Raw genomic sequence first — 23,875 nt, 5'->3', positions numbered from 1 at the left:
AAGCTCCCTTGATAGCACGGTAAAGATGGAGGAGCAAGCAACCCATATAAGCTATTCAATAAAATCAGTAAAACCAAGCACAGTCTGTGCCTAGTCGAGCGTGGTTCGAGCCGAGGGTGGCTCAAACAGGACACAATTCAAAGAGGATGCAAGCAACCCTCAAAATATATTTGATTTTTATTTTTATTTTTTTAATCTTGATGAAGCAGGGTTAAACTAAGCATGATAAAGTAGGAAAATCATGATTTCTAACAAAATAAATTAAACTAAAATAAAATCAGAAAGCACAAATAGAACAAACCTATCTTAAGAAAATTATTTTTTGTATTTTTTAAAAAAATTTATTTTGACCAAGAAATTGATGAACAATGTAACAAAGAAGTTCCTGGAACAGGGCTGTGGGGTCCCAGAATTTTTCTGAAACCTCTGAAACTGAGTGACACGGGTGTGTTTGAATACATTTTTCAGCACCTTGGGTCCCTGATGCAAAAAAAAAGAGAAGCCAGTCAATAAAGTCCTAATTTACAGTGGAATTCTTGACAGACTCATAATTGCCCCAAAACGGGTGAAAATGTTCCTAAAGACTTCAAAATGCTACCTGTCAAGTTTCGTCGCAATCTGACATGTCTAAGGCAGTGCACACAAAGAAACAGTTTCGGAAAAATCAACCTCTTGCACCGCGAAATGGACCCCGTAACTGGAACTCTATTTTCGGAGCATAAACAGCTATGGGGACCACCGCCATTGGATCCGGCAAGGTCAAAAACCCCTAGGGGTAGAGTTTCGGCTTAAACATATGTTCTAGGACAAAGTTATGGGTGAAACATTAAAAAGGGGGGCCACACGCTATTGCCGTGCGGCCTCCCTACACTAATCTCCATTAAAGGTGAATGGTTTACACAGACACGAGTAGTAACTTTGAAGACTCGTATCTCACTAGTTTTGAGTCGCCTCGACCCCAAACTTATTGAAGCGTGTTCATCTTGTCAAGAAGAGCGTTTCGATATGTGGCACACCCCGTGACAATAACCGAGCAGGAAGAAAAATCGAAGAGAAGTTAGCGATTCGTGCAGACAGTTACAGGAAGATCAACAGTGACACAACCCACTCGAGCGGTCATATCACAGTGCTCGCAAATCGGATCAATGCAAAGCCAATTGCATCGCGTACGTAAGGTCTGAGCTATGTCTAGTAAAAACTCCGTGCGTTATGAACGGTCAGATTTCGCACGCGAAGCAAATAAAATTGCTACAGATTCCGACCACCGAAATTCAAGATCCTGCCAAATACCCAAGATGGAAAAATCTTTGTACGGGCACGAAATCAAGCTGCGTTTGTTGCCATGCAATCGTGACAGCACGCAGTGCGATTCAGCGAAGAAACTAAGAAAAAACAAGAAACGAGTTCACTATCGAACGAAAGTTTCCAATATTCATACAAATTTAAAGTTGCGTGATCGCTGCCTAAAAACACGATTCGTGGTTCGAAGTTGATATTAAATCGATCGTCATGCCGATCCCAACGAGAAAGTAATCTTCTTTTGGTCAAACGGGCGTCAGAGCAACCCCGGATCGGTCATAAAAGATCACGCACGTTCTAGGGCAGCAGCAGTGACTGTTTTGAAATTCTATGTATTGTTGGACAGGGGTAAAATCGTAATTTTACACCTATTTTTATATTTTTTCTTTAATTCAAATAAATTGTAATTTTTGGCAATTAAGATAGATTTTGATTAATCCACTCATGTTTGGGCAAAATTCTATATATATCACGTGATATCATTGTACAAAGGACCCCACTTTACTTAATAAAATGTGGGTATTTCTTCATTATTGGGTCACTTTTGAGAGAAAGAGAGGAATGAGAGAAATTTTTTTATCAGTACCCCTGAGTTTAAGGTAAATCTCTTTCTCTCTTTTTTCTCTCTTATATTTTTCTCATTTTTCTCTCTCCTCCCTCTTTCTCTATTTTTCTCTCATCTTTCACGGACAACGGAACCCATCGTCGTCCGTGTTTCACTCTTTCTCCTTCTCTTCTTCTCTTGTGATCTCGTATGACTACGACCCTCTTCTTCCCTCTTCCCTGCTGTTCCTCATGACTACAACTTTCTCCTCTCCTTCTTCGTTGTTCAGCATGACCATAATTTCTCTTTTTTCTTATTCTTTTATCCCCTGCACGTCCACATGCTTCTTACGTACCCTCGGGTCCACCTTCTCTTTCTTTCTCTTATAGTCTCCCCCTCCCTTCGTCTTTTTCTATGTACCTTGACATCAAACCCCTTTGTGTACCCTCGCGTTCCCTTTTGCCCTTTCACAATCCATGGTCCTTGTGCAACGCACCGTACGGCTTCTTGTGGAACCAACCATCGTCGTGTGCAGGACCATAACCCCATCACTGTGTGAAAACATAACCCCATCGCCGTGCGCCTCTCCTTCCCTTTCCTCAACCCACTGCCGAGCACGACCACCACTTGTCCCTCTCTCAACCTCTGCCATGGCTCTCTCACTCTCTCTAAACCTCTACAACTAACCCATTCTGCTATTCTCTCTCTCTAAAACCAGCCATGGCCCAGTCCCCATTTCCGCTATCTCCGCCACTGCTCAGCCACTCGCGAACCACCTCCCGCATCCCCTGATCTCCCACTCCATCGTCTATCTCGGTCATCTCTCCCGATTATCTGTTCTCCAGCTGTCTAGCCGCCTCATCTCCACCACCAGCAACTCTCTCACCTCCATCTCCGCCACTTCCTTCGTCGCAGCCACCACTTACAATATCCCTGCTATTACCACTCACCACTTACAATATCCGTGCTATTACCACTCACCAGCCACCTTGCCCTTCACGATATCTCCCCATCTCCACCTCTCTTTGCTGCCCCCTACCATCTCGTCTCAGTCCCCTCACCTTGCTGCTCCACCATCTTCTCCACCCAGCTTCTCCTTCCGACCAGCAACCTCCCACCTACAACCAGTTGCTCCCTCGTCCTCTCTTCTATTGCCATCAGCCAACCACCACCTCCACTAATTTCTGCCCTCTCTGCTCCCCAGCTGCCTCCTCTCCATTCACCTACAAACCAGGCATCACCCTGCTGCACCTCACTGCCGTCCCATTTCGGTCATCCCTGCTGTCCCATTATCGTCACCAACTGCAGCCCACCTTTCCTCGCCACCGTCGCAACCTCGTGCATCCCATTCTCTTCCCTGCAATTTCTCTCACTCTAAAAAACCCACAACGCAAAAACACCCACTTACCTGTTTTTTTGTCTTCTTTCGTTTTCGTTTTTAGTTCTCGATAAATTTGTTTCGTCTCACACACTCTCATGATATTTCGTTCCCGCTTTCGTCCACCCCACTTCATTTTGTTTCGCCTCAAGCTTCCCTCTTTCTCTTAAGTAGTCTACGATTTGTATTATTATCCAACACTCCTCTTTCATATTTATATAAAACCGTGAATGAGCAAACCACCTAACTCTCTTTCTAAACCAAAGCACCCTTTTTTATTATTATTATTTTATTACTCCTTTCGTCTTCTTACTCATCCATCACTTTTATTTTTACTTTCGTCTTTTTTTGAAGACTTAGCGAGAGTCGAGCTAATCTTCACTTCCTTTCTTTCTCTCCATCGCTTGTTTGATCCAAGGGCAGGCTGAACCTTGAGTCATCGTGCTAGTCCTGTCGTCTAGCAGTATTGCCATCGTGCCTGTTTGAGTTATCGTGCCCGTCTTGCTGTCGCGTCAGACTAGCCGTTGTGCCAGACTGACCATTGTGCCAGTTCTGTCATCGAGCAGCATTGCCGTTGTGCCGGTCTGAATTACCATACCGATCTTGCTGCCACGTCAGACTAGCCATCGTGCCAGCCTGGTCAGTATTGATTTTGCCATCGCGTAATATTGCCGCTGTAGTGGTCTGAGTTACCGTACCTGTCTTGCTACCACGTCAAGTCAGTCATCGTACTGGTCTAGCCACTGTGTCAGCGGAACCGCCGGGTCAAACTTCTTCTCTCACTTTAACTTCACCCTGTAACAAGGTGGGGGACCTATGCCCCACATGTTTGTACTTTTAATGTGTGTGTGTGTGTTTGCAGGAAAGGAAAAACATGTCAAGGGAGGCGATTCCAAACCAGTCATAGGCCAGGGGGCATTCCAACGTGATCTAAGAGGGTGTCCAAGTGAGCTTGCCCGAGCGTGTAACAGACCCATGTGAGGTACGTCCCTCCTCACCACCGTAATTCCTCTCTCACCGGTTAGTACTCTTGCCCACGCTTTATGTCGCTCTCGAGAGAGCGATTTCAGGTCACAGGCCCATTTGGATCCTAGAACCACGCCATCAGGTCAACCCGACCTGGAGGGCGAGATCGAGGCACCTAACCAGGGTGTTGTCGCCCGGGCGGCACTAATGGTGTCACCCACATAGTTAGGCGACACGGGTGATGTCGCTCAAGAAAAATATATTTTTTTATTTTTTTTATGTTTTATGACTTTTGATTAATCAAAGTTAAACTACACATGAAATGGCAGGAAAATCATGATTTCTAACAAAATTAATTAAACTAAAATAAAACAGAAAAGCATAGATATAACAGACATGTACTAAGAAGAATATTTTTTTGGTATTTTTAAAAATTTATTTTTAACTGAAAAATGATGATCAAGCACAAAAAGGGTCCTGGAACAGGACTGTAGGTTCTTAGAAATTTTTTAGGACCTCTAGATCTGGGTCACAGGGGGGCATGTCGCCCTAGACCTGGGCGGAATTGGTGGTGTAGCTCAGGCGACACTTCTGCTGTCACCCAAGACAAACAGGGTTTCGTTGCACCGAAACCCTAGGTCTTGGTCACAACCGATTTTTGGGACTTTTTTGTGTGACTGAAGACAGTAAAAATTGTGAAATAAAACCCGTGTTTTGGAGCTCGGATCAACCTCGAAATGCCCCACGGTGGGCACCAAACTATTTACAGTGCAAAATTATAGAGATCTTCAAAGGAAGATCTCTCGAAGCTGAACACCACAAACTATGAAACACTATAAAGAAGCAATAAAGTTAGTTTAATCTAATTAAAATGAATTAAAGCAGAAAAGAAAGCAAGGAAGAGTAAAAAGTATACCAAACCGGGCTAGACAGCCCGGGACTCCCGAGCCTTCGAGGCCTCGCCCGTATCGGAACAGGTGTCATCTTTGTCTCTCTTTCTCTAAATGTTGACCAGGCCCTAACCTGGTTGAATGGTTGTGTTGACCAGACCTTAGTCTGGTTGAAAGGGATTTATGTCGTAAGAATAGCTGAAGAACTAGGGTTTCTGAGGTTTAGGCTTCTCAGGTTTGGGGTTTAGTCAAGATCTCCAAGCTAGGGTTTTTCTGAGCTAACTCTTTTCTCACCTCCTCCCCCTCCAGCAGCCATGATTCTTTAATAGATTGGGAATTGAGTCAAAAGGGAAACTTACTATCACCAACAAATCACCAGCTTGCATATGCCATTTCTGGAGTCCCGGGTCTTGGTGACACTAGTGGTGTCGCTCAACCAAATTGGTCAAATTCAAGAAATTTGACCCAAAATAACTGTCAGTTCTGGGCGACATTGGGAGTGTCTCTCAAGTCAAGACTATTTAAAAATAGAAATTTCTGATGTAGTGAATATTCTGGTGCTGTCAAGATACTGCCTGCAAAATATCATCCATTTTGGGTCAGTTTAGGCTGGGCGACACTCGCAGTGTCACCCAAGCCAGGACTTCCCAAAATGGAAAATTCCTATTCAAGACTGATCAGTGAGTTATCCTACTAAAACCTGATAATTTCAGGTCAAATTGGGTTGGGCGACACTAGTAGCGTCGCCCACACTGGTAGGTGACACTAGTGGTGTCGCCCAGTCAGGGCTGATCAGCACTGTCAGTGTCACCCTGACCAAATCTAACCAAAATTGAAATTTGTTGGTTCAGGTGTGTAGTGCATGCTCTTATGAAGCTTCAAGAGAAAATTTGGATAAAAAATAGTGATTTTACTATTTTTAGTGATTGTTTTGGTAAAAGAGGGTATTATACAATATTTTAGATCAAAACAGGGGATCTGCAGGATTCTGGATCACAGGGTAGCCAGAATGGACTATGGTTGAAGGTTTACTAGGATAGTGTGGTTGTATGGTGTCACGCCCCAAGAATTTACAATACTGATATTCTTGAGATGTGACAGTCAAAACATATATACATCTCTTGATAAGACAAATTTACAGTGGCAAATTCTTACAAAGTAACAAAAGAAAGTTTAAGCACAACTACAATATCGTCCAGAGTTGATCTTGACGAGTAGTCAAAATGAAACCACAGTTATCCTGAAAAAATGTTTATCATAATTTTATGAGTTTGGCTACTCAGTAAGTGATCTTCATAATCCTAAAAATAATCATGGTTGAAAGATATCAATATTTTCAAAAAGGAGATCTATTAATAGAAATACATCAACAGTTTCACTTTCAAAATGCATAATTAAGTATAATTCGAATAATTGAAATGCGTATAACATTTTAACGTCAGTGCATAATTCAAAAGATTTCACAAAATACCTTACTGGCGTCCCAAGTAGGTCACCTATATACCCCATCAGCGTCCTAATGGGTCCACTTAATCCCTATGGGCGTCCCAAATAGGTCCACCTAATCCTTACAGGTCCACTTATACCTCACCGACATATCTGATGAGTCCACTTCGTCCCTACCGGCATAACGGATAGGTCCACTTATGTCTCACCGGCGAACCGGATGAGTCCACTTGCATACTTAAAAGTATTGCTAAATCTCTTTAAACATTTGAAAGCAGCAATATCATGTACTCAATATATCACTGAAATTATTAATATGAATTTCACTGAAACCATTAATAACAGTCACGTTCAATAACATCTCAAAAATAACCAGTCAGATATTTTTGGCTCAAATTTAGAAAGGTAGCAGTTCGTAAAGACATTTTAGCATAATTGCCAATCAATATATATAGAAAAATTCTTATAGAAATTCAAGAATACAGAATTATCACAATTTATGGGATGTCAATTCGCAAATAAACATTTTACAGACAATGCTAAAATCAAATGCAAAAATATCAGTTTTCAAATAATAAAGCAGCTATTTGCACATGAAATTTACAATGTCTAAATATTCAAAAACAGTAGAAAGAAATCTCACAATTTTACTAACAGTAGAAATATCACATTTATTTCTAATAATTTTATTGTATCTAAAATTTTCTAACAATAGACAAGAAAAATAATAAATTTATTTCTAAGAATTTACAGCATTTAAAATTTCTAACATAGATAAAATATCACACCTTTATTAAAAGATTATTTTTCCAAATAATGAGGTCGCTTGCGCATAAAATTTATCGGGCCTAAAATTCATGATAATAAGCAGAAGTAATTATTTCATTTCATTTTTAAAAAAAACGGATTATTTTTCAAGATAATGAAGTCACTTAGCTAAAATATTTGAGAGGGAGCTTCAGATAAAAATTTGACTAAAGAGAGAAAGAGCTCACTACGTTTCGACTAGAGAGAAAAAGATCTCAAAAAAATTTTAAGGTGGGAGTCCTCGCCTCTCCTATTTAAATTCTTAAGACACCTTATTGTTTTATTTTATTAAGTTACACCTCATACATGAGGTATAACAATTATATTACACTTGAACGTTTAAAGCCCACATCCACTAAAGGACGTGACAAGGCAGCAAAAACTTAAACCAAAAGCTTTTGAAAGTAGTGGTGGTCCCTAAGGACCATCATGCTCATATTGACCATCACTTGTTAAAAGTTTCTTCTTTTTTTTTTTTTTTTTTTTTGAAATTTTAGGATTATTATATTCTTCCCCCTTGAAGAAATTTAGTCCTCTAAATTTGTGTACCTGATTATTGAAAAAGATATGGATATTTTTCTCTGATATCGTCTTCTCGTTCCCAAGTCGACTCCTCTCTTGAGTGGTACTGCCATAATATACAGACCAAAGGAATCTCCTTGTTGCGCAACACTTGTACCCTTTTATCCAGTATCAAAATTGGTTGTTCAATAAAGGATAGGTCCTTCTTGATCGGTAAAGGTTCATATTTCAAGATATGGGATGGGTCGGGCTGATATTTCTATAGTGATGATACATGGAAGACATTATGGACGTTTGCCAATTCGGGTGGTAAGGCAAGTCTATAAGTGACGCCTCCGATTCTTTCCAGGATTTCAAATGGTCCGATGTAACATGGGCTCAACTTTCCTTTCTTGTCGAATCTTATAATGCCTTTTATTGGTGAGATCTTTAGGAAAACTCGATCACCTTCCTCAAATTCAATATCTCTCCGTCAGTTATCGGCATAACTCTTTTGCCGTCTCTGAGCTGTCCTGAGTCTTTCTCGAATTAATGTTATCTTATCTATGGTTACTTGGACAATTTCTGGCCCCAAAAGCTTTCTTTCACCAACCTCGTCACAACAGATGGGTGACCTGCATTTCCTTCCATATAAGGCTTCATATGGTGTCATCTGAATATTGGCTTGGAAGCTATTATTATAAGCAAACTCAATTAGGGGTAAATGGTCATCCCAGCTTCTTGTAAAGTCAATGACACAGGCCCTAAACATATCTTCCAAGGTTTGGATGGTCCTCTCCGATTATCCATCAGTTTGGGGATGAAAGGCAATATTAACGGTGAGTCTTGTCCCCATGGCCGACTGTAGCCTAGCCTAAAATTTAAAAGTAAATCGAATATCCTTGTCCGATACAATACTGACCGGAACTCCATGCAACCGCACTATTTTCTTAATGTACAATTGGGCCAGTCGATCCAAAGTGCACATCATGCGAATCGGCAGAAAGTGGGGCAGCTCTGGTCAGCCGGTCCACAATGACCCAAATGTTATCATGTCTTGAATTTGTTCTAGGCAAGCCAGAGACAAATTCCATAAAGATGTGCTCCCACTTCCACTCTGGTAGGGGTAAAGGCTGCAACAACCGAGCAGGCCTTTGATGCTTAGCTTTTACTTGCTGGCATATTAAGCACTTAGACACAAATAGTGGTACCTCTTTTTTCATATTATTCCACCAAAAGGTTTTCTTCAGGTCCTGATATAGTTTAATACTTTCGAGATGTATCGTATAACACGAGTGATGTGCTTCCTCCAAGATAGTTTTCTTCACCCTCTCATCATTCGAGATACAAATCCGACCTTTGAATCTTAGCAAATCCTCACTACATATAGATAATTCGTCTCTCTTTCTCAGCTTCACCTTTTCTACAATTGTTATTAGCTGAAGATATTTCTTTTGTGCCGATCGAATCTGTTGAATTAATTGGGGTTCTGCCTTAATGTTGGCAAACATACTTATCACACCATTAATGGACGGAGTCGGATGCCAATCCACTATTTCCTCTAACAATCTCATTTCTTGGATCATTAGATGAGCTAAGACTCCCGTAGATTTTCTACTTAGAGCGGCGGCCACAACGTTAGCTTTTTCTGAATAATAATGGATTGTACAATCATAATCTTTTAAGAAATCCATCCATATTATCTGCCGCATATTTAAATCCTTCTGAGAGAAGAGGTATTTCAAGCTCTTATGATTCGTGTATATTTCAAATTGCTCACTATATAGATAATGCCTCCACATTTTCAAAGAGAATATTATTGCAGCCAGCTCCAAATCATGAGTTGGATATTTTTTCTTATATTCTTTCAACTGTCTATATGTATATGCCACTACTTTCCCATATTGCATTAATACATAGCCCAAGCCTTTATGTGAAGCATCACTATAAATCACAAATCCCCCACTCCCCTCAGGAATAGTTAAAATAGGTGTTGAAGTTAATGGAACTTTTAGTTCTTGAAAACTCTCATCACATTCACTTGTCCACTCAAATTTGACATTTTTCTGTGTCAATCGAGTCAATGGGGTTGCGATTCTAGAAAATCCTTCTACAAATTTTCAGTAATATCCTGTCAATTCCAAAAAGCTTCGAATTCAGTCACATTACTTGGTTGTTTCCAATTAACAATGGCTTCAACCTTTAAAGGATCAACTGATAGACCTTTCTTTGATATGACATGTCTTAAAAATGTCACTTGTTCAAGCCAAAATTCACATTTACTAAGTTTGGCATACAATTTCTTTTCTCTTACTATTTGCAATATCATTCTTACATGCTGCTCATGTTCCTTCTGATAATAAATTAAAATATCATCGATGAATACCACAGTAAATTTATCCAAAAAGGGCTTAAAGACCCGATTCATCAAATCCATAAATGCAGTCGGTGCATTGTTTAATCCAAAAAGCGTGACTAAAAATTCATAATAGTCATACCTTGTTCTGAAAGCTGTATTGAGAACATCTTCACTTTTAATCTTAAGCTGATGGTATCCAGATCTAAGATCAATTTTTGAAAACACTTGTGATCCTTATAATTGATCAAATAAATCATCAATTCTAGGTAATGGATACTTATTTTTCACTGTCACTTGGTTCAACTGTCTATAATCGATACACAGTCTCATGGTCCCATCTTTCTTTTTAACAAATAATATCGGAACACCCCAAAGTGACACACTGGGCCTGATAAAACCTTTATCTAATAATTCTTCCAATTGTTGTTTAAGTTCTTTAAGTTCTGCAGGTGTCATTCTGTAAGGTGCCTTAGAAATTGGGGCTACCCCTGGCAATAATTCAATGGAGAATTCAATTTCCCTGTTAGGCGGTAATCTTGACAATTCTTCAGGGAAAACGTCGAGAAATTCTCGTATAACCAGAGTGGTATCTAAATTTATCTCTTCCTTCATATCTTCTTTGATATAGGCAAAAAAGCCTTGATAGCCTTTTCGAAGAAGGCGATTAGCTCGAATACGAGAGATTAAATATGATGGGGAGTCTTCTTTGATATCATTGAAGTAAAATACCGGTTGATTCGGAATACTAAAGGTAACCATTTTTTTGTAACAATCAATACTTGCATGGTATGCAGAAAGCCAATCCATCCTAAGATTAAATCAAAATCTTGAATTTCTAGGAGTATTAAATCAACCAATAGTTCATTTTCTTCTATCTTTATTACACAGGATTTGTACACTATATTGGTGTCACTTGAATTTTCCATCAGTGTGGCTACCTCTAGAACGTATTCTAGTTGTTTTGGTTCTACCTTTAAGTGGCATACAAAGTGTGGTGACACAAATGAATGAGTAGATCCAGGATCAATCAAAACATGAGCTACTTTTTGGAAGATAATAAGAGTACTTTGGATCACTGATTTTGAGGCCTCAGCATCTTGCTGGGTGATCGCAAATACTCTTCCCTTCATCTGAGGCTTTTGAGATATCTCTCCCTGCTTTGGAAGCTGTTGCATCTGTAATTAGGACATTCTCTAATCTGGTGCCCCAATTTTCCATATTTAAAACAGGCTCTAGTATTCTAATAACAAGGGCTCGATCCATGGTTTTTCCCACATTTTTTACATGATTCTATTGGGCTTTGAAGTGGCAAGAGCCTTGGCTTCTTGTTTGCCCTTTCAAGCGGTTGTCGATTAGATGGTGTGCGTTTAACCTGACTTTCATCTTTTGGTAATCTTTGAAAACGTTTTCGACAATTTGGGCTCGATCCACTATTTCAGCATAAGTTCTCAATTTTAAGATTGATATTTTGCTTTTAATTGCTGGTCTGAAACCCCTTTTAAATTTTTTCACCTTTCTTGCCTCATTGTTAATCATATGTGGTGCAAACCTGGCCAATTCGGTAAACTTGGTCTCGTAATGTGCTACTGTCCCGTTTCCTTGGATTAATTCCAGAAATTCCATTTCTTTTTTGTCTCGGATAAAATCTGGGAAATACTTTTCATTAAATGCCTCTAGAAATACCTCCCAAATCAAGGGTTTATTTTCTTTGACCAATACTCCTTTTGCCATTCGCCACCAATGTTGTGCTTCTCGTTCTAACATAAAAACAGCCAATGCCATATTCCTATCATCAGGACATTCCATTACCTCGAATATTTTCTCCAATTGCATAATCCATCCCTCGGCTTCCACTGGATTTACAACACCCTTAAAAGAAGGTGGGTTCAATTTCTTAAATTGTTCGATATTACTCCTACCATTTCCCGTAACTGACTGCTTGGGTGGATTGTTGTTTTCCATCTGATGTTGCACTAGAGCAACCATATTTTCCAAGGCTTTGTGAATTCCTTCCATATTAGCTTCAGCTATTCTGGATCTTGACTTCGTCTCAGTCTGTACATGCAATAAATGTGATTTTAAGTACATTCTTTTTAAATTTCCTAAAAATCTTAAACCTATTGCTCTGATACCTTAATTGTCACGTTCCAAGAATTTACAATACTGATATTCCTGAGATGTGACAGTCAAAATATATATACATCTCTTGATAGGACAAATTTACAGTGGCGAATTCTTACAAAATAACAAAAGAAAGTTTAAGCACAACTACAATATCTTCTAGAGTTGATCCTGACGAGCAGTCAAAATGAAACCACAGTTATCCTGAAAAAATGTTTACCATAATTTTATGAGTTTGGCTACTCAGTAAGTGATCATCATAATCCTAAAAATAATCATAGTTGAAAGATATCAATATTTTCAAAAATGAGATCTATTAACAGAAATGCATCAACAATTTCACTTTCAAAATGCATAATTAGGTATAATTCAAATAATTGAAATGCGTATAACATTTTAACGTCAGTGCATAATTCAAAAGATTTCACAAAATACCCTACTGGCGTCTCAAATAAGTCACCTATATACCCCATCAGCATCCTGATGGGTCTACTTAATCCCTATCGACGTCACAGATAGGTCCACTTAATCCCTCCAGGTCCACTTATACCTCACCGGCGTACTGAATGAGTCCACTTAATCTCTACTGGCGCACCTGATAGATCCACTTATATCTCACCGGCGAACCGGATGAGTCCACTTACATACTTAAAAGTATTTCTAAATCTCTTTAAACATTCGAAAACAGCAATATCATGTACTCAACATATCACTAAAATTATTAATATGAATTTCACTGAAACCATTGATAACAGTCACTTTTAATAACATCTCAAAAATAACCAGTCAGATATTTTTGGCTCAAATTTAGAAAAGTAGCTGTTCGTAAAGACATTTTAGCATAATTTCCAATCTAATATGTATAGAAAAATTCTTATAGAAATTCAAGAATACAGAATAATCACAATTTATGGGATGTCAATTCGTAAATAAACATTTCACAGACAATGCTATAATCAAATGCAAAAATATCAGTTTTCAAATAATAAGGCAGTCATTTGTACATGAATTTTACAATATCTAAATATTCAAAAACAGTATTTTTTAAAGAAATCTCACAATTTTACTAAAAGCAGAAATATCACATTTATTTCTAATAATTTTATAGTATCTAAAATTTTCTAACAATAGACAAGAAAAATAAATAAATTTATTTCTAAGAATTTACAACATTTAAAATTTCTAACATAGATAAAATATCACACTTTTATAAAAAGATTATTTTTCAAAATAATGAGGTCACTTGCGCATAAAATTTATCGCTCCTAAAATTCATGATAATAAGCAGAGGTAATTATTTCATTTCATTTTTAAAAAGAACAGATTATTTTTCAAGATAATGAAGTCACTTACCTAAAATATTTGAGAGGGAGCTTCGGATAAAAATTCAGCTAAAGAAAGAAAGAGCTCACTGTGTTTCGACTAGAGAGAGATAGATCTCAAAAATTTTCTAGGGTGGGAGTCCTCGCCTCTCCTATTTAAATTCTTAACACATCTTATTATTTTATTTTATTAAGTTACACCTCATACATGAGATGTAACAATTATATTACACCTGAACGTTTAAAGCCCATGTCCACTAAAGGACGTGGCAAGGCAGCAAAAACTTTAACCAAAAGCTTTTGAAAGTAGTGATCGTCCCTAAGGACCATCACTTATTAAAAGCTTTTTCTTTTGTTTTTTTTTTTTTTTTTTGAAATTTTAGGATTATTACATATGGGTTCAGGAAAACCATTGAATTTACCATTTTTAAAATGGGGTGTCTACAAATTACATCAACAGGATGTCAGCGCATATACCTTATCTACAACAGGGATGTCACTTCGGTGTCAGCGCATATACCTTATCTACAGCAGGGATGTCACTTCGGTGCCAGCGCATATATCTTATCTACAACATGGATGTCACTTCGGTGTCTGCTTCCCTCTTTGAGAATGGGTCTCAAGTAGGTATACGGAATAAATTTCTCTCTTCTCTCTATTACAATTGCTATTCTCTCACTTATCAATAGTGTGGGAGGGTCTCAAAGGATCATTACTCGTATATATATATATATATATATATATATATATATATATATATAAACACTACGCAACGCCTATAGGCGAAAATGAATAGTGATTTTGCTTACCCTCATCACCTCCTAAAGTTCATCGTGCGGTTACGATTGTCTGATAGTATTTTATTTTTCATTTTTTTTTTCTACAAATCGGAATGATCTGAAATTTGAAGCGTGTGTTCATCAAAAATTGGGGAATCTTTTAAAAATATATAAAAAAAATATTTTACATAAATAATATTGACCAAAATACCCATGAAATGTTTTAGGGGTATTTTGGTTAATTTGTTTAAGCGGATAATTTTTTTTATATTTTTATTAGAAGCACCTCAGTAAGATGTACATATCCTCAAAATTTCAACCCATTTTGATTTTTAAAACCAAAATAAAAAATAAAATACTACCAAATAATTGTGACCACGCGATGAAATTTGGACATGAGAGTAGACAAAATTACTATTCATTTTTACCTCGTTGGGAAGACTTTTCCATCCATATATATATATATATATATATATATATATATATATATATTCTTCTTAACGCTTATTGGCAAAAAAGAATAGTGATTTTGTCTACCCTCATTACTGTCCAAATTTTATCGTGCGGTCACGTTTGTCTGTTAGTGTTTTATTTTTCAGTTTTTTTCTATAAATTAGAATGACTTGAAATTTCAAGAGTATGTACATCTTACTGAGGCTCATTCAAAAAAAATTATCCTGGAAAACAAAATTGACCAAAATACCCCCAAAACTTTTTAAGGGTATTTTAGTCAATATGTTTCATGTAAAATATTTTTTTATATTTTTCGAACATTACCTTATTATTGATGAATACACGCTCCAAATTTCAGGTCATTCTAATTTGTAAAAATAAATAAACAATAAAACACTATCAGATAATCGTGACCACGCGATTAACTTTGGACGGTGATGGGGGTAGGCGAATCACTGTTCATTTTCACCTATAGGTGTTGCGTAGTGTTTTCCTTTATATATATATATATATATATATATATATATATATATATATATATATATATATATATATATATATATATATATATATATATATATATATATATATATATATATATATATATATATATATATATATATATATATATATATATATAGATGAAATTGAGCCCAATGATCCAGATCGAATTTGGGCCGATCTGAAGATCACAGATGTCCGATAGTGTTTGAATTTTAATTTTTTCTACAAATTCAAATCACTTGAAATTTGGAGTGTGTGTACATCAAAAATAGTTGAATCTTTAAAAAATATCAAAAAAAATATTTTACATGAAATAAATTAACCAAAATACCCCCAAAAATTTTCGGAGGTATTTTGGTTAATTTGTTTTCACTAATTTTTTTTTATATATTTTTATTAGGTACGGCTTGATGAGAAGAACACACGCCTCAATTTTCAAATAATTTAGATTTGTAGAAAAAAAATTAAAATTTAAAAATTAAAATTCATCAAATCGTCTCAAATTCAATCTGAACGGTTAGGCTTATACTATTTGATAAGCTAGTGGACTAACCCAAGCTTTATATATATATATATATATATATATATATATATATATATATATATATATATATATATATATATATATATATATATATATATATATATATATATATATATATATATATATATATATATATTCTGCAAAAAGATGTGCAAAATTTGGTTTCCAAACAAATATTTGCCCGCTGGCAGGGCATTTTATCTGCCTTTGATTTCTCCATTGAACATCTTCCCGGTCTTCTAATTCTTTACCCGATTTTCTCACCCGTGAATTTTTGCAGGGGAGCAACACTGACGCCAATTGATGACGTCTTAATCTTCTCAGAATCTATAGAACAACACATCAAGCATATTAACACATTCATCCATGCAGTAAAACATGCTGGCTTAGTTGTTTCAGCCAAAAAGATTACACTTTTCAAAACCAATATCAGATTCTTAGGACATATGATACATCATGGCACTATTAGGATGTTCACTGCATATTGAAGTTTCTATTTGTTGTTGTAGTGCTTGAATTGTTTGTTGTATTGAAGATGTTTGTAATTGTTCTTCAATCACTTTATATTTAATCTCTTGTTTTAGTGTACAAAGAAATCTTTTTTTATCCTGTAATTGACTTTTGACATTATTTAATTCTTTTAATTTTGGTTTATGAATAAAATTAAACTGTATTGGAATATTTTGAATTGTTGATGAAATTCCTGTTTCATCTATGGTTATAGGATAGAGCAAAGTTAGGAATGAGACTCCTAATATTACTGATTGGCTTAATCCTTTAACCATGATAAATGGTGTATCAATACATTGGTGATTGTTATATACAGAAGCATTAGATAATTTATATTTAATAAATAATCTACTGCCATCTGCTGTATTTAATATTTGAGTGGTTTTATCAAAATATTTGGAAGGTACAAGTCCTTCGTTTATACAATTTAAGTCAGCCCCTGAATCTATAAGAGCTGAAGTTTCAAAACTATAATTCTTTGCAACGATAATTTTGACTTGAACAAACCATTTTTGTACAACTATTTTGTTTATTAGATTGACAGAAGGAATTGGTACTGTGTGTACTTCTGAGGATTCAGGAGTATCTATTAACTGATTTGGATCAGAATTTATTAATTCATTGAATTCTATTTCATCTGTATCAGACTCTTGTTGAGACATTTGTTGTAATTCTAGTGATTGAATTCTACTTTTTAACTGTACTATTTCTGTTTTTATTTCTTTAATCTCTTTTTTGAGATCTGGAATTGTAGGTTCCTTTTGTTGAGAAATATGTTGCTCACTTACTCTTTTTATGATAACAGAAAAATTATATTCATCTGGATTTTTATTGATAGGTAGTGGTTTTGATTTAAATTTTCCCCTAATACAAAGAAAAGGAAAAAATTACCAGTATGCTATAAGTGTGGCAAAATAGGACATTATAAACACCAATGTAAATTAAAAAAGAAAATAGAATCATTAAATCTAGATGATACAATAAAATCAAAATTATATAATATAATTTCTTGTGATTCTTCCTCATCCACTTCTAGTGATTCTCATCTAGACCAAATAGATGATGATGATCTTATGTGGACAGACACTTCTGATTCTACCACTAATACAGAATCCTCTAATTCAATAGAAGACAATAAACTTATTCAGAAGCACATGCTTCTACTCCTACATACTCACCAGCACAGTCAAAATATGTTCCTCCATCAAATATCCCAAGATCTGTATACATTGAAAGAGCATTTTTAATGGATATAACCATTGATGAACATCAGGTTCACATGGATCCAAGTAAACTTGCACCCTTATACTTGCTCAATCATCTTAATCCTATCAATGGGGTTAAGACTCGAGAATACTATGAAGCCATACTCATGGAAACAGGGTCCATCTCTGTTGTCCATTACTTCCAACAAAATACTAGAATAATAGCTTATTCTAAAGTTCAAATAAAGAAACTTATTTCTTATGATGAGTGGGGTTGCAATCCCGCACAGGGAAAGAAATTACATAACCTAGAGTTTTCTTATAAATATTTCAAATACGCCGAGTATATAGAAGCCTGGCACAAATTCTATGGAGAAATCAAAGGCAGATAAAATGCCATGCCAGCGGGCAAATATTTGTTTGGAAACCAAATTTTGCACATCTTTTTGCAGAATATCTTTGGCTGCTTTACAGTCAGTTCGTAGGAGAAAGTGTTGATTTAAAACATCACTTTGGAATTTGGTGACACAATGGACAATGGCTAATAATTCCTTTTTAATCATGGAATAATTCAATTGGGTGGAATTCCAAGCTTTGGATGTATAGCGTAATAATTGTTCTTTGGAATCAATTTGTTGTTTTAAAATGCCTCCAAGACCTTTATTAGAGGCGTCACATTCTATAATTTTGAAAGCAGTAGGATGTGGAAGAGAAAGGCATTCGAGGGTTTTCACCTTGCTTTTTATTACCTTTATTGCTTGAGTATGGATGTCAATCCAAGGAGGAGGATGCTTTTTGAGTCTATCATATAAAGGTTTAGAGTCTAGTGCAAGGTTAGGATAGAAATCACTAACATAGTTCAAACATCCTAAAAATCTCTGAAGTTCAGTTTTATTTAAAATCTTATCAGGGAATTTATCAGCAAAGGCAATGGATCTATCTATTGGAATAATAGTACCATGATGTATCATATGTCCCAAGAATCTGATATTGGTTTTGAAAAGTGTAATCTTTTTGGCTGAAACAACTAAGCCAGCATGTTTTACTGCATGGATGAATGTGTTAATATGCTTGATATGTTGTTCTATAGATTCTGAGAAGATTAAGACATCATCAATATAAACTATCATGAAATGGTAATAAGCATTGAATACTTCATGCATTATTTTCTGAAATTCTGATGGAGCATTTTTTAATCCAAAGGGCATAACATTCCATTCGTATTGTCCAAATGGAACATTAAATGCAGTCTTATATTTATCCTGTTCTTGGATTTGTATTTGCCAGTATCCTGATTTCATATCAAATTTTGAAAATATACATGCTTGAGCAACTCTATCCAATAAATCTTTTTTATTGGGAATAGGGTATCTTATCCATTTTAAAACTTTATTTAATGGTTTATAGTTTATCACAAGTCTAGGAACTCCTCGTTCTTTTTCAGCATTTTTATTAACATAAAAAGCTGCACAACTCCAAGGTGAAGAACTTGGTCTTATGAGCTTCCTTTGTTGGAGTTCAGTTATTTCTTTTCGGCACATATCTAATAGAATAGTATTCATTTGTATTGGTCTAGCTTTAGTAGGGATTTGTTTTTCATCAAATCCTTGTTCGTATGGTAAACTTATACTATGCTTTTTTCTTTCCCAAAAAGCATTAGGATGTTCACTGCATATTGAAGTTTCTATTTGTTGTTGTAGTGCTTGAATTGTTTGTTGTATTGAAGATGTTTGTAATTGTTCTTCAATCACTTTATATTTAATCTCTTGTTTTAGTGTACAAAGAAATCTTTCTTTATCCTGTAATTGACTTTTGACATTATTTAATTCTTTTAATTTTGGTTTATGAATAAAATTAAACTGTATTGGAATATTTTGAATTGTTGATGAAATTCCTGTTTCATCTATGGTTATAGGATAGAGCAAAGTTAGGAATGGGACTTCTAATATTACTGATTGGCTTAATAGAAAAATAAAAAATGATTGTTCCAAAAACTATCAAATGGTCAGATATTGTATTACCCCAATCATGGGCATTACAAAATGCCAACCAACCACAAGAAATTCCTCAACATCATATTCCCAATCAAATAATAGAACATATAGATGGTAATATTGAAATTAAATTTCAACAACCACAAGTACAGGATGATATTAATATTAATAGGAGAAGAAATATTAAAAATAAAATACCAAGTAGAAAATCTTATTCTCACAATCCAAATGTTATTATATTACCTCCTCCTACTCAACCTTCTTCATCCAACTCAAATATTCAATTTCAGGGAACACAAAGAACCACAGATAATGTTGTGACATCTAAATCTCATACAACACATACTATTGAACCCAGTATAGAAGAATATATATATATATATATATATATATATATATATATATATATATATGAAAATACTTCCGAACGCCTGTAGGCAAGAAAGCCCATTGCTTTCACCTCCCCCATATCCATCGTTCGTTTATGGATAGGCAAACAGACGGCCCATATCCATCGTCCGTTTATGTTAAGGCAAACAGTTGGCCTGATCCACTTTAAAAGCACCACGCGCGAAAAGGAAAAGCTTCAAACCGACGGGAATATCAGGGCTACGCTCTCCGCCCACGTGCTCTGTGAATCAGAGATTTCCTCTACGAAGCTCCTTCTCTCTCGCTCGCCTTCGGCTCTCCTGGCGGCTACAGACCCTCTGCTTCCTCTCTCAATAATTTGGTTTGTGTCATTTGTGCGAAGGTTTGGTTTGTTGTTGGAGAGATTGGGAGCCATGTGGAGGAGGCGAGTAAACCCTAATGCAAGGAGATTTGCAGATAGCTCTTCGTTGTCAGTTGCTACTTCTCTGCACCAAATATCTCGGTCATCTCCATTGCTATCAATTCGTCTTATACTCGTGGTACTCTCTCTCTCTCTCTAATTTTTTAATTAACGATTACATTTTATTTTTCTTCCCTTGATGCCGAAGCTTGGCTTTTTGCCTGCTAAGTAAGAAATTTTTTTTTTTTCTGGATTTTCCGTTCATTGGTTCTTATTGGCTACTCTTATAGCAATTCGGGTTTGCATCAGTATTTTAAATTGCATTGGATCTTACACCCATTTTCATTTGATTCTATAAGTAGATCTATTCAATTGGAACCAGAGTAATGTGGCTCATTGTCACTGTTGGCATATCAAGGAGAACGCTGAGAAACATTTTGAGGAAAATCGAAGACAACTCAGGATTAGGTCACTGAAATCAGCGAGTAGCCAAAGTTTTATTTGATTTATAGTCTGTAAATCACCATAAAAAACCTAAATTTGATTTGAAAATTTGATTTTCTGAGTAAAATAAAACCCCATATCCCTGCTGAAATTTCAGCTCATTTTTTCCTCAACTTTCACTGCTGAAATCGCCTGCATCTATCCTCATTTGTATGATTTCTTTGCTCGAACGAAGCCACAATCTCTAAATAAACAACAATCCCAAATCAAGAATAAAACCTTTTTTTTAAAAAAAAAAAAAAAAGAAAAACAAAATTCTCAAAATTTTGGTAGATCCCAAATTGAAGAGTTCGAATAAAACCCTACATTTTTCCCTAATAAATCTCCAAAAAGGGGAAAGGAAATCAATCATAAATTGTGGAAGAGAAAAGTACATATGGGAGAGAAAATTTTGGGTTCGGTTAATAATAAATTAGGTGATTTCAAGTTCTCCCCGTGAAATCGAATCCTTATCACGAATAAACACAAATATTTTTCTTTCATGACTAAATTAATGCTAAAGTTTGTGATGAGATCTCAAAATAGAATTTGTGAATGAAGGCCTCTGTTTCATAGTGCTAGATGCAAAATAAGTGAGCAGAAAAAAAAAAAAAAAAACTCAATAAATCACTACAAAAAATGCTTAAAAAGGTATATGTGGGAGAGAATATTTTTGAGGACATTGTGCATTCATTTGAATGAGATCATTGCCATCAAGGTTTTGGATTTTGATAATATGAACAGTAATTTGATGAGCCTTTTTGTCTTATACCTCATTACATTTAATGAACAATAGTTCTCATTTTTTTAGTTTTTATTTTTATTTTTGAGTACTCATGGTTGATCTCATTTATATTTTTAATTTATAAAATCCATCAAGGAGTTGTTAATTAGCAAAATTTTCTAAGTTGATGTTATTACTTTCATTAGTATTCCTTTTCGAATAGAATTTAGTATTTTTTACCTTCGTTTATTTTAGGGGTATGGAATTGTTTATTTTCAGACTCTTTGCTTAAAGTCTGGTAGTTAGTCTTGAATGCGTCGGGACAGAAACTAGCGCATACAATTCGTGTTTACTTTTGCTCAAGATTCAAGTTGGCTGAACAATCACAAACGAATGATAGTGTGTACAAGCCATTACTGTAACTTATGCCAAAGACATGGTTCAATATGTGGCGGACATGATCTGAATTTTGTAAGACTGTGTTTGCTTACTTATGTTATGACTGGTTCAATAATCATGTTTTTATTGATGCTGATTTCTTAGCCACGGATGCAGTATGTATTTATTTCAATCTTCAGTGCATCCCATCTCTTTATTTTGGCACTTTTATTTCAAGGGTTTCAAATCTAAGGAGACTGATATTAGTAATGCACCTAATGTTTTTATTGAACACTGTGCGCTGATATTAGAGGCAGTGAATACTGGTTACATATTTATCATTAATTTGATGGCACAACCTTTTTGGTCCTTTATAGTTCTTCATTGGATCATCTGATTTTTGGTCTTCTATTTTCCTTTACAATCATTGAGATGTTCTTCAAGTTTTTAATGGTGCATTTTAATGATGTGTGGATTCTCTTGTTGCTTGAAAACTTGCACGTCTACTTGTGTTATTGGCCGATGATTTCTCTTAGTATTCTTGGGTTTTTATAAAGCATATCTGAAGACAGTGACATGTATTTGTTTCCCTAATACGATTATTCAAACCAAGTTTGAGAAATCTATTAACGTGCTGCTGATTACAGTGGGGAACATACATCTTATAATGTATCAGGGAATACTCCCCAGCAGGCTGGTATGGTTGAATGTAAAAATAGTGGTGTTGTGCATTTTCATGGTGTAAAAAACAGCATCACAACCATTGACATGCGCTGCTCTAAATTTTCATAGGAGGCTAGATTATACCAATTACACTTTAGTCATGTTATGATTTTGTTACAGATTATATTAATTACACTTTAGTCATGCTTTGAATTTCTTTAGTGTTCATTGTTGTGTTCTTTTTTCCAATTAACATTCGGCTTTATAGTGTAGTGGGAGGACATCCACCATAGCACAGAGTTCATGCTTTGAATTTCTTTAGTGTTCATTGTTGTGTTCTTTTTTCCAATTAACATTCGGCTTTATAGTGTAGTGGGAGGACATCCACCATAGCACAGAGTTCTTGAGAGATAGTATCCGATCCAAAGATTGGGATTGGGCCACTGAGGCATTAGGTTACCTTTCGAAGTATTGTCCAATCCCTTTAGAGGAGCCCCAGGATGACAATGTGAACGATGATGTACTTGGGAACATTGAAGTGAGAAGCTCCCAATCGGAAGATCAAATCCCGACACATTGGCATCGAGGATTTTTTAAAGGAGTTTTTGTATTGACTGATTTTTTGAATTTTGGAGGTATGTAAAAGCCCGTTTTTGTAGTTGACTTTGGGTGTTATGTGAATATTCAATGAATTTTACAGGCATGTAAAAGATCTATTTATGAGGCATGTAAAGGAATTGACTAAGTTTTTGAATTTTGGAGACATGTAAATGCCCCTTTTTGTAGTTGACTTTAGGGGTTATGTGAATATTGAATATTCATGTAATTTTGTGAGCATGTAAAGGATCTCTTTATGGAAGCATGTAAAGTACCTCTTTATGGGGCATCTAGAGAATCTATTTGGTGAATTTTTGGTAACATATGTGTGATATTTCTTTCTTTTTCTTGTACATCATTAACGTGTGCAATGTGGGTTTACTTGGATAGTGAATGTATTTATATATCTACAGTTCTCACTTTATTTTACTTTTTATGCTGATACATTTTCACCTTTTATCATGCCAGAAGGCGTGCATAATAGCTTTATAACCATCATAGACCTATTTTGGATAACCAGCTCTCTCTTATAGGCCTCAGATTTGAATGATCTTTCTCTCTCGTCTCAACCAAATAAATGAGCTTATGTTTCATCGTAGTTGATAACCAGATCTCTCTCTCTCTCTCTCTTTATGTGTG

The 23,875-nt window shown here is 35.7% G+C and overlaps 2 long non-coding RNA genes across 7 annotated transcripts in view; both read left to right on the top strand.

Moving 5' to 3' along the window:
- Nucleotides 1-16,576, top strand: part of LOC148782013 (uncharacterized) — a 34,248-nt gene extending 17,672 nt beyond the window's left edge. The window contains exons 2-5 of one of the 5 annotated variants that reach the window (XR_016055240.1): nt 3,645-3,860; nt 4,084-4,203; nt 14,094-14,256; nt 16,194-16,576. This is a non-coding gene — a long non-coding RNA (uncharacterized LOC148782013). Of the gene's footprint in view, nt 1-2,285; nt 3,861-4,083; nt 4,204-14,093; nt 14,261-16,193 lie in introns of those variants that run through there. The other 4 variants (XR_016055239.1, XR_016055242.1, XR_016055238.1 and 1 more) reach the window with 4 other exon arrangements.
- A 3,679-nt stretch (nt 16,577-20,255) lies between these two features.
- On the top strand, nt 20,256-23,557 carry LOC105421477 (uncharacterized). 2 transcript variants are annotated; one of them, XR_016055237.1, is made up of 2 exons: nt 20,256-20,530; nt 23,013-23,557. It is a non-coding gene; the product is annotated as an uncharacterized LOC105421477 (long non-coding RNA). The 2 variants fall into 2 exon arrangements; XR_002282739.2 differs by having other exon boundaries at nt 23,008-23,557.
- Nucleotides 23,558-23,875: the final 318 nt, after the last annotated feature.

This window comes from Amborella trichopoda, chromosome 5, assembly GCF_054954075.1.
Source record: "Amborella trichopoda isolate Santa Cruz 75 chromosome 5, AtrichopodaSantaCruz75HAP2 v2.0, whole genome shotgun sequence".
Taxonomy (NCBI): Eukaryota; Viridiplantae; Streptophyta; class Magnoliopsida; order Amborellales; family Amborellaceae; genus Amborella; species Amborella trichopoda.
Note: the sequence above shows the minus strand (reverse complement) of the source record. Positions and strands in the feature narration are given on the sequence as shown.